This window comes from Phoxinus phoxinus, assembly GCF_949152265.1.
Source record: "Phoxinus phoxinus genome assembly, chromosome: 19".
Taxonomy (NCBI): Eukaryota; Metazoa; Chordata; class Actinopteri; order Cypriniformes; family Leuciscidae; genus Phoxinus; species Phoxinus phoxinus.
The window spans coordinates 11,463,041-11,473,821 of NC_136894.1; the positions used below are offsets into that span (position 1 = coordinate 11,463,041).

At 39.0% G+C, this 10,781-nt stretch overlaps 1 long non-coding RNA gene across 1 annotated transcript; it reads right to left on the minus strand.

Moving 5' to 3' along the window:
• Positions 1–3,029: 3,029 nt before the first annotated feature.
• Positions 3,030–5,896, minus strand: LOC306986957. Its single transcript, XR_013795058.1, has 3 exons — positions 5,802–5,896; positions 3,522–3,826; positions 3,030–3,409 (listed from the first exon to the last, which is right to left on the minus strand). It is a non-coding gene; the product is annotated as an uncharacterized lncRNA (long non-coding RNA).
• Positions 5,897–10,781: the final 4,885 nt, after the last annotated feature.

The following is a 10,781-nucleotide window of genomic DNA, read 5'->3' on the forward strand; positions in this document are numbered from 1 at the left end:
AGTACATGTAACATATGTAACAAAGACACTGTAAAATAAAGTGTTACCTCAATTATAAAAATAAATAAGTACATAAAATGATATAAATCAATACCTATTACTATTTAGTTATTTCAAGTTGTTTCTCTGACAAAAGGAAATACAACATAAAAACATATCTGATGGCGTGGACAACATCAATGAGTTCGGATTTTACCAGCTCTGCAAAGAGTAACTGACTGATTTTCTCATTTTAAAAGTTTTTTTTTTTTTTTTTTTTTGCCTTTTAGACTAACATCCTTTTCACCTTTCTCAAATAAGCAATGCAGTCGTTGAGTTGAATCACAGCTAAAGACAACAAGCTCTCTCGTCCGGAGTCAATTCAGCCGGTCACTTCAGCTCCTCGGCAGAGCTCAGGAGAGCAGAAATAAAGAGCCTCCGCAGGGTCACGAATTCAAAGGGGGTTTCTCCTTAAGACTCATGGGTAAAAAATCTCCTAAGCCTATTTAGTTTTCAAACACCGCTGTCTCCCCCTCAGTCTCACAGCGGGGCTGTGGTATCCAAACATGTCTTCATTTACTCACTGTGTGTTAGTGTGTTCGCAGAATTCCCCGTTGAAAAGAACCTCCCAAATACGCTATTATTATCGCTTCGTCAACTCTCATTCAGTGTTTTCCTGACCTCTCACCTCGGGCTATGGCAACAGTGAGAAAAATGTCCGCCTTGATTGACAGGACTGAGAAAAGCCGGCCCCTCCCCTCTCCTCCAATAGGCATTTCAAACACTTTGGGGAACAATGAAGGCTTGGGTGTAATGGATCAATGAGGGGATGATGACTGTCAAAAGAGCACATACTCCTCACACAAACCTGATTATCTCAGCGTGACGGAGGCCGGGGGGAAGTGGGCCCCCCGCCGGGCACCTCCAATTGGGCTATCGTGGAACACGAGGACCAGGCTGTCAGGCCTTGCCCTCTCCCATCCAGCAGGGGCCTTTACCAAACCTATTCATACGAGCAGGGGCGACTCTCCGTCCGCCGCGGCTCAGTTAAGTTGGGGGATGGAGGACGTCGCCATTGTTCGGCGCAAGCGCTGAAAAGCTCTGGATGCCTCGACGACCGAAACTTCCTTAAATGCATCGAAAGACACCCCCGCAGCCGAAAGCCCCGAAATCTCCCCTTTATGTGCCTACTGGAGAATGTGAAGGAAGGGATCTGGGACAGAAAAGAGCAACAGGAGAGCCCCATCTCAGATAAAGCCCCCGCTAATCTGCTTTCATTTGGGCTTTGGGAGCAGCAGTAGATGTTTGTCCTCATTGCACCTCTGTTTCCAGGGCAGACATACAGTATTAGAGGCCTGCAGATTAGTCATGGGGATGAATGCATGTAGATTGGATGTTTAGGCTGCTTTTCACATACTTTCAAAGGGTGAGATCTGTTATCACAAAATCCTAATCTCAAGACACGGGCTGGAACACAATAAGCAGAAGATAATGTGTGTGTGTGTGTGTGTGTGTGTGTGTGTGTGTGTGTGTGTGTGTGTGTGTGTGTGTGTGTGTGTGTGTGTGTGTGATCTTCTTGGTGGTGAACGGGAAAGACCATCTCCGTGCTGATTAAAATGAAGAGGTTTACACAATAGCGTTCGATTGACTTCCCCCTCTAAATCGCTATTGATATCAATATTGTACACACTGGATAGTTCACCCAAAATTAATTTTCTGTAATAATTTACTCACACTCGTGTTGTTGTTGTTTTTCTCTGTTCCACAGAGGAGCGTCATAAAGCAAGATGTCTAAGCTGCTCATTTCAAAACAATTGAAGTGAATGGTGACCAGCAACTCGTATGAGTCATATCTGAAGTCTTCAAATTAGCTAACTTTTAAGGTAATTTTTGGAGTTTGACATCTCCTGGTCACCATCCATTTTCATTCTTAAACATTCTTAAAAATATCTTGTTTTGTAAATAAGAAATAAAGGATGCCTAGTTTAGAACGTCATAAGGGGGTGTTAACGAAGACAGTGGCTTGACTTAAATGTAACATGCTTTTTTTTAATGTTAAAGGGACAGTTCACCCAAAAAAAAAAAAAATCTGTCATCATTTACTCACCCTCATGCCATTCCATCCAAACCTGTATGGTTTTCTGTCTTATGTGAAACACAAAAAGAGATATTTAAAAAAAAAAATTCAATGTTTTTGTCCACACAATAAAAGTCAATGGCAACTAAAACTGTTTAATTACCAACATTCTTCCAAATATTTTCTTTTGTGTTTCGCAGAAGTCAGTCATACAAGTTTGGAATGACATGAGTGTGAGAAAATGATGACAGCATTTTTGAGCGAACTATCCTCTAAAACACTTTTCTCCCACTTTTATATGCAGAATTAGTAAGCCATTCATGTTTGATTGTTAAAGCTACACTGTGTATTTTTTTAAGTTGATTCTTAGCAAAAAAACCTTTGTTCTTTCAAAATGATATGTGCTCATTGATGTATAATTACTTACAGCAACTAATCAAGTATTCTCATAAGCGTAGAATCTGACATTTATAATACATATGAGCGAGTCGCTCGAATGGCGGAAGCCATATTGCGCCTCCATCTTGAAAATACATTAGCCAAAGAGGGACATACCTGGAAATTCAAGCTTCACCTTTTGCGTTTTTACACTCAGTGGCACCGTGACGAATGCGAGGGGGAGATTACTCGCGACTGCCGACAGATTTGAAATAATATGGCCACCGTAGGAGTTAAAACGCCCTCGGAATGGGAGGGGCTAGAAAGTAATATTCAGTTGGTAGTCACATACAATTTCACCGCTAGATGGGAGAAAATCCTACACAATGTAGCTTTAATATCCAATAACATTACAAACAATTCAATGTTATTACACTAGATGTAAAACATGGGACTCGCAAACATAACTTATTCAACGACTTTGAAGCAACTGGTGCCAAGGTGAAGTCAGTTCTCCTCAAGTTTTCAAAGTTGTCCTACAAAGCAACCACAGATGTAGTTCATCACATTAACCATGAACATGTTCCACTGACCAAAAAGAAAGCGAATATATCTGTATTAAATAGCCAATTATATCTATCGCTTTAATGACACTTTAAAACCGGACCATCGCTACCTTTGTCACGGATGAATCCAAACCTGTTCACTTTGGCCGGACTACACAGCGTTTTCAAAGCAGTACCAGTATCTTCTCTGCTCTGTGTTCTCTATGTGCTTGTGTAGGGCTCACCTCTGGGGCTGGCAGCCCGAGGCTATGCTGCATGCACCGATTATTTCACCATAATTAAGAGTCCGGGATCTTCAGGGACGCCTCCGTCTTGCTGCGCTTGCAACCTCAGCCTTCATTCTGTAACATTACATGAGTATCATCACTATTGTGATTTGATTCGACCCTCTTCAAACGGATTCAACAGCCTGGAGGTGCAGTAAAAGACACTACCTTATAGATTCAGTCATCTTAGAGAGAAAAGGAAAAACAACAGGGATTGGCTGGTTCCATCTGCTTAGATCTTTGGGCTGTACTGACCTGCGGTCTGATTGACAGCTGCTGATTCCATATGGACGAACTGTGAGACAAGGATTGACTGATTTTGTCCTAGCATGGGAAAAGATAGTGTGTGACTATAGCTTTGACTGGCAGCTGGCTGTTCTGAGTGGATACAGTACAAGTTTCCTTCGCAGGGGGTTGAGCAGACACAAGATTGGCCGGATCATCAATTATAGGAATGATTGACAGGTGACGGCCTCCGAAGTGTGTGCACTCAGCTCCAGATGTAGTTGCTCCCAGCAAGAGAAATTAGATGTGGAGTAATCAATCAGTGGCACTGGCAGCTACATGTAAAACACAATTCAGGCATTAAATTGTTTTATTACATTATTAATGTACAATAATGTACTGCATATTTGAACTAATTACATTCTCTTTAGCCAACCATGAAGATATAAAGAACACTCTGTGTTTTATGTTCAATACTTCATTATTGATTCTCGTTTTAGATTACATTAATTCACTATGGACATCTTTCATTGGGTTTCAGTGAATCCAATCATTTTCAGCCACACTTCATTTTCTAAATTCTGTCTTTATTATAATAATTAAGCACCAGACCTCCACCGTGTGGTTACATCCTGAAAGCTTTTCTGTTGACATCTCACTCAGATCACACCCTGACCCTCTACACTCATAACAATTTCTAAAACCTTAAATTACATTAGAGCTTTGGAAGTTCAGTCCATATCCATAATGACAATGTTTGTATGTAAATACACACTTAGAAAACCCACGCCTTCAAACGGGCACAGTCCAATGTCTTTCAAATAACTGTCAAATCAGTTAGTCACAGTGACAAAAATAATGGTAACATCTAATGTAGCTGGTTTTAGCCAAGTCAAAAATGTAATATCACTGAATCAACCTAAATACATTAATTTATACCAAAAAAACTAATTTTATTGGAATAAATCAGGTGGTATAAATAAGGTAACAATTGCATGTTTACCACTTTTTACAGTGTTGTGGTAAATCTATATGGTTTAATTTAATTCACCTCACTCTTCATTTTTTCTAACATTCAAAATATAGCTAAACTGAGTAAAAATTCGATTTTTTTATTATATGGGTAAGAGTCTAAGCCACATTTACAGTCAAACACTATGCATTCCCTCAGTTGAAAGATAGAGGGCAGCCTTGTGACAAGAACAGTCCTATCAAACTGCCTATAGTCAAACGTAAAATATGCAATAGATAGCCTATGATTCAATACAATAGGCTACATTCAATTTATAAATGCATACCCGTATACGTTTAAAATAATAAGAATATCTTCACTGAGAAATCTCAGTCAATTTCTTACATCAACAATTAGTAACCACAGCAAAACATGACAATATGTATTTTTTTGAAACATTGGCGACTAATGTATCTTTACTTATCTCTGTAGCGAGTAACATTTCAACAAAATGAAAAATAAAATCTCAAATATAAAAATATATATCTAATTCAAACACACACATGTCATGGACACCCTGCAGTGGCTGCCATTTAAGAGGTGTAAATAATTGAGGAATAGCATTTGCCGTCATCCCCCACATGAGATGTGTCTATAAAAGAGCATCAGATCTTTCCTTTGAGAGGAGGAGTCTGATGTCGTAACACACTGAGCTCTCCTCACTAGCTAATCGATGGAGAAGTCAATGACTGCACCTTTTCAAGCTGTTTACAATATGGACTCCTTTTAAATACATCCTGAGTGTAAAATGAGTATGCAGTACCATGAAAAACTGCGAATGACATTATTCAATTATTGACAGATTAGGCTATTTAGATAGATGTAGCTGATGAAATGAAAGTTATCATTTTAACAATAAAATGCGTCAATTAAACGTATAGGCCTACTTATCTTTTCTTTAAACTTTGTATTGAGTTTATGATGTAAAAAGTTAAATAAACAGTTTGAAAAGAGTTAAAACTTCCCGACTCTTTTTTTTTTTTTTTTTTGCCGAGAGTTAATTAAAACTTCATGTCAGTAGAGTCCATTTCAACATATCACACCTTGCAGCTTTTCCTGGCACTACGTCATGTTAGCTTAACCTTTCCAAGACACCCTGCAGCTAAGCTTGCAGTTGAAACAAAACAGAATTAGGTTACATATGTCTAACAGAGACGTGTGGGCAAACCGATACAGCAGACGCCGCCGGATTAGGGCCTGTTTTCATTTAATCAGGTTTGCAATAAAGCTCTGAATTTTCTGATTTTGTCACGAACAAACGAGCCTTGTACAGATGTTTGTCCAGGAAAGCTGCTCACCTATGCCTGCGTGAAATAACTTCCCTTCCCATGATCCTCTTTGTCGAGTCTCACTCCATAATCAATAAGTGCTGCTCGCTGCTCTTCATTACCACAAGTTGATGATGATGATGATAAAAATGACCACGTAAGGCACGTTTCTTTTTTGGGAGGTGGCGGGAATGTGGGTTTGGTCAATATGTTAAGGCATTTTTATGACATGTCTACCCCTTATGAAGAGGAAACAATTGTGTGAATAGGTACGTCAGAGCTGTGGGACTTTGGGAGGCTCAGAGTAAACAGGTTTTGTAATTGAATGTGTGAAGACTTCAGAGAGCTTTTCCCCGCCTGTAATAGGATGACAGAGAAGAGCGAAAGCCTATTTTAGTTTGTGTGAAAGCCAATAATATTAATATAAATATAAATAATAATAATAATACTAAATATATATTTATATATATGTATAAACACACACACACAAAATGTACACATATATAGTGTACATGGAAAGAAACTACATTCTGTAATCTACCCATCACACAAAAAACTACATTTTAAACACATCACTTAGTCTGATTTATAAGCTGTTTTCCTCTTGGCGACCAAAAATTGTCCTCACAACACACACACACACACACACACACACACACACACACACACACACACACACACACACACACACACACAGCAAGTTTAGATGATTCCCATGTGTCATGCTGGGAAAAGAAGGATCTCTTATAAGACAATTTTGGATGAGTAAAACACTGTTAAAGTTAAGTGATTGTCTCTGTAAAACAAAAGCGCATTTTGTGAACAGGTGACAGTTTCTCCCATCTGTGAGAACCATCATGGGGTTTAATTATGCTACAAAACGGTATTTAATTATTTTTTTTCATTCAGTTAATTACATTTCTTGTTCTAAAGTGTCATTTCAAAAGTACAGAATTTAAAGTCACCATGAGATGAGCGGAGCTGGATATTAAACTGGAAAAAAAGCAGGTCTAGACCTTTTGTCTTAAATATTTAGTCAAACATTTAACTCAGTCTACTTTAAAAATGAAAATGCTATCATCATTTACTCACGGTGTCAACCTGACTTTCTGAACATAAATCGAGATATTTTGAAGAATTTGGGTAATTAAACAGTTTTGGTTACCATTGACTTCCCTTGTATGGACAAAACTAAATTAATAAATAAAGTCATGCAGGGTTGGAACAACATGAGAGCAAATAAATGATTGCTGAATATCCCTTTAAAGACAGTTATTTGTACTATAGTCCTAATTTGTTTTGCATAAGGTCAATATTGATTTCACATCGACTTTTTTTAATGAAACAATTGAATCTACTGAAAAATGAAAAGCTTTATTATCCTATATTGTATAAGCTATTATATTCATCATTTAAGTTGGTTCCTGCGGACAAGAGAGCAGAAGATGTGTGCTAAATGTCATCACCTATGGCTGTTGCTCCCTCTGGACCACCTTGTCAAGCAGTCAAGACTCCTTCCTGATGTCTTTACAGAGCCGACGGGATCGGCACACACTTTATCAACCAGTCATCAATCTTTCATCTGCCTCTTATCTATAATTAATGCCTTTACACAGCGGTCGGTTGTGGGGTCCATACAGGTGTGTGTGTGTGTGTGTGTGTGTGTGCTGCTGAAGTATAACAAACAACCAGGTTATGTGGCCAAATGCGTCAATATCGATGTTCACAGAGTGACTCCGGCAGACCCGCACACGTTCCTGACTTCTGCAGAAGGAATAAATCCAGACAATTTCCCAGAATACATTACACAGGAAATAAGAGGAGACCTCTGCTCTCTCTCGGACTTCAGATGTCTTTGTGCCTCTAATGGAGGAGCTTTCCTCTGATATGATTGAAGACAGAAGAGCTCTCCTGGCGCTCCTCTCCCCCACCCCCCAGGCCAGAATCTCAAAGGGAAGGAATAGATTATCCCCCTCGCTGAACCCCACCAAGTCAGACAGACAGTGCAGGACATTATCATGTCAAAATATGGCATCACTTAATTTCCATGGCAACCTCATGTCAGTAGATCTCTGAGCTGCATGGCAGAATTTCAACATCCTTTGGCATTAAACATAGAGCCAATTTCATTACACCCTAAAAACTTCGAAGCAATGTTTTTGGGGTAAAACATTTTTACATTATCGAGTACATTTTAAAGCTATGAAAATCAATGAAATATACGTTAGGAATTGATGCAAGTAAAAAATGTAAGGAGATCTGAATAACAACATTTGGTACCATGACGAATAAAATGGAGTAGACCCAACAAGTTTCCTAGGCATTTATTTTGGTACGTACACATAAAAATTGTGTCATCGTTCACTCACCCTCAAGTTGTTCCAAACCTGTATGAGTTTCTTTCTTCTGCTGAACACAAAAGAAGATATTTTGGAGAATATGGGTAACCAAACAGTTGGACCCCATTGACTTGCATAGTATGGGGGACATTACTATGGAAGTCAATGGGGCTCATCAACTAACATTCTCCAAAATATCTTCTTTTGTGTTCAGCAGAAAAAAAGAAGTTCATAGGTTTCAAACAATTTGAGGGTGAGTATGATGACAGAATTTTTGTGTGAACTATCCCTTTAAGTCATATCCAGAGATTTTATAAATAAAGCATAAAGCCACTGAATGTACCCCAACTGACTGTACACAACACGCCAGCATTCATTGAGTCATCTTGGAAGTTTCCTGATTCCCTGTTTACAGTGGTGGATTTCCGAGGTCACGTTTGTTATAGTTGGTAATCACTGTAGAGTGGTGCTGAGGCTGCTTTGGCCCCAGTGGGGTCAGGCCAGAGTGATTGACACCGGGATGTGTATTATTTTCACATGAGTGGATTTGCAGTGGAGGGAAGGGTTGAGGAATAATGCATTAGAGCACTCTAATCTGGTTAGGCTAATCTCAGTCCCCACTGCTGAGCTCTGAGAGAGAGAGAGAGAGAGAGAGAGAGAGAGAGAGAGAGAGAGAGAGAGAGAGAGAGGGGGGAGAGAGAGGAGAGAGAGGAGAGAGAGGAGAGAGAGAGAGAGAGAGAGAGAGAGAGAGAGAGAGAGAGAGAGAGAGAGAGAGAGAGAGAGAGAGAGAGAGAGAGAGAGAGAGAGAGATGCTGGGGGAGATGCTTAAGAGCGCTCGGGAAAGGGAATGTCAGATGGAGAACCTCAGGTTGAATATAAATCTGAACCAATGTAGGATGATCCGCTCTTAAGGACTGACTGTAAATCTGCGCAACAGTGTGTTTACGGCTGAACAAAAGAACAACGAAAATTAAAGACATGACTTATGAAGTAAACGTCTTTTATTTACTGACTGAACATTGTTCATTTTGGAACTCAGGAAACATATTAAGTGACAGTCGAAATAAAGAGGAAGGAGATGGTAACACTTTAAAATAACGTCTCATTTGTAAATATACATTAAAGGGGAAATATTATGCCCTGTACTGGAATATGCTTTCATGCTTGATTGTTCAAAAAACGCATCATTTTTCACATATTTTACATTATTACAGCACCTCTCTCCCCAGTCTGGCTTGAAAACGCACATTTCTTTGATGCCCCTCCTTCCGAAATACGAAATGTGCTGTGACTGTTAACTGTTAACTGTTAACTGGTGTTGTGATTGGCACCGCTTGGCACGTGTTCAGGAAATGTCCCGCCCCTGCATAACATGCGAGCTCTTCTCTTGAGTAAATTTTGAGGATGGAGTCAATTTCAAAACCAATTCGAGCCCGATTCAGACTCTGACAACTTAACAAACAAGAGGATCGTCCAGAACGGACTTCAAGCACGGACGTTGCAAGAACAGATTTCACAGGACGTTTCATAGTGTTTTTTGTAAGTTCCTTATACATTATAGATATGATGTTATCCGCCATTTAATCTTGATATTTGTCGGAAAACTATAATAGGTAATACAAACAGTAATCGATCACAAAACCATGGATCATTTTCTTAAGGAGCGGTGAACCATCTTACAAAAGTGAGAGCTCACAAAAGCAAGAGAAAACAAGCTGTTCTCCAGACAATGTAGCTAATAGATAAATGTTGGGGTTATAATGTTTAGGAACAGTGTTTAAAATAAATGTAAACCACTCTAAAGGTGATGATACACGGGGCAATACTGCCGTCAACGGGCAACCAGGTGAGACACAGGGCCCACGACCGCTCTAAAGTATCCAGATAGAACATTTTTGGCCATTCTTAATGAAAGTGCCCAAGAAACATCGCTCTGCAACATTGCCCAGCAACATTGCTCAAAAAGTTGCCCCATGTATCATCGCCTTAAGATCGTCCACCTCAGGAAGGTCAAACAAATGAGTATTGAAAACGTTGTGGAAAACAGTCTCATTGGCATAGCGACAACACTGTCTTCTCTAATGCAGCTCAGCCAGACCTTGTCCCTTTTTTTATTACGTGGGTGGAGATTATTTAAATGAGGAACATTATGACTTCATAAAGCCCGGAAAAAGCGTGTTGTAGTCCAAACGAGTCGTTCGTTGTAGTTCTTGAAAGGGGGATTCTGTTAAATGAAATATCTCCCTTTGGAGAGGACTTTAATCTTTGTAACTGCTCAAACTGCATCATTTCACACTGACTAAAGTTGAAAAAGTGGGAATGCATAATAGAACCCCTTTAACTAACAATGAGCAATACAGCATTTTTACAGCATGTTAATACAATGGTCGGTCATGTTAGTTCACACTGCATTAACTAAAGTTAACAGATACAATGTTCTTAATGTATTACATTAAATCCCAATGTATTAGTACATTTTAAGAATAACATTACCATTAATGAGTGCTGTAGAAGTATTTATCCTTGTTGAAAACTAATGTTAACTACTGAACCCTTATTGTAAAGTGTTGGGATTACATGCAATTAAAAATTGTTTAAAAATGACAAAATAATGTAAAAAAAAATGAAAAATGAAATATTACCCGCTCATATGTTTATTAAAATTTAACAC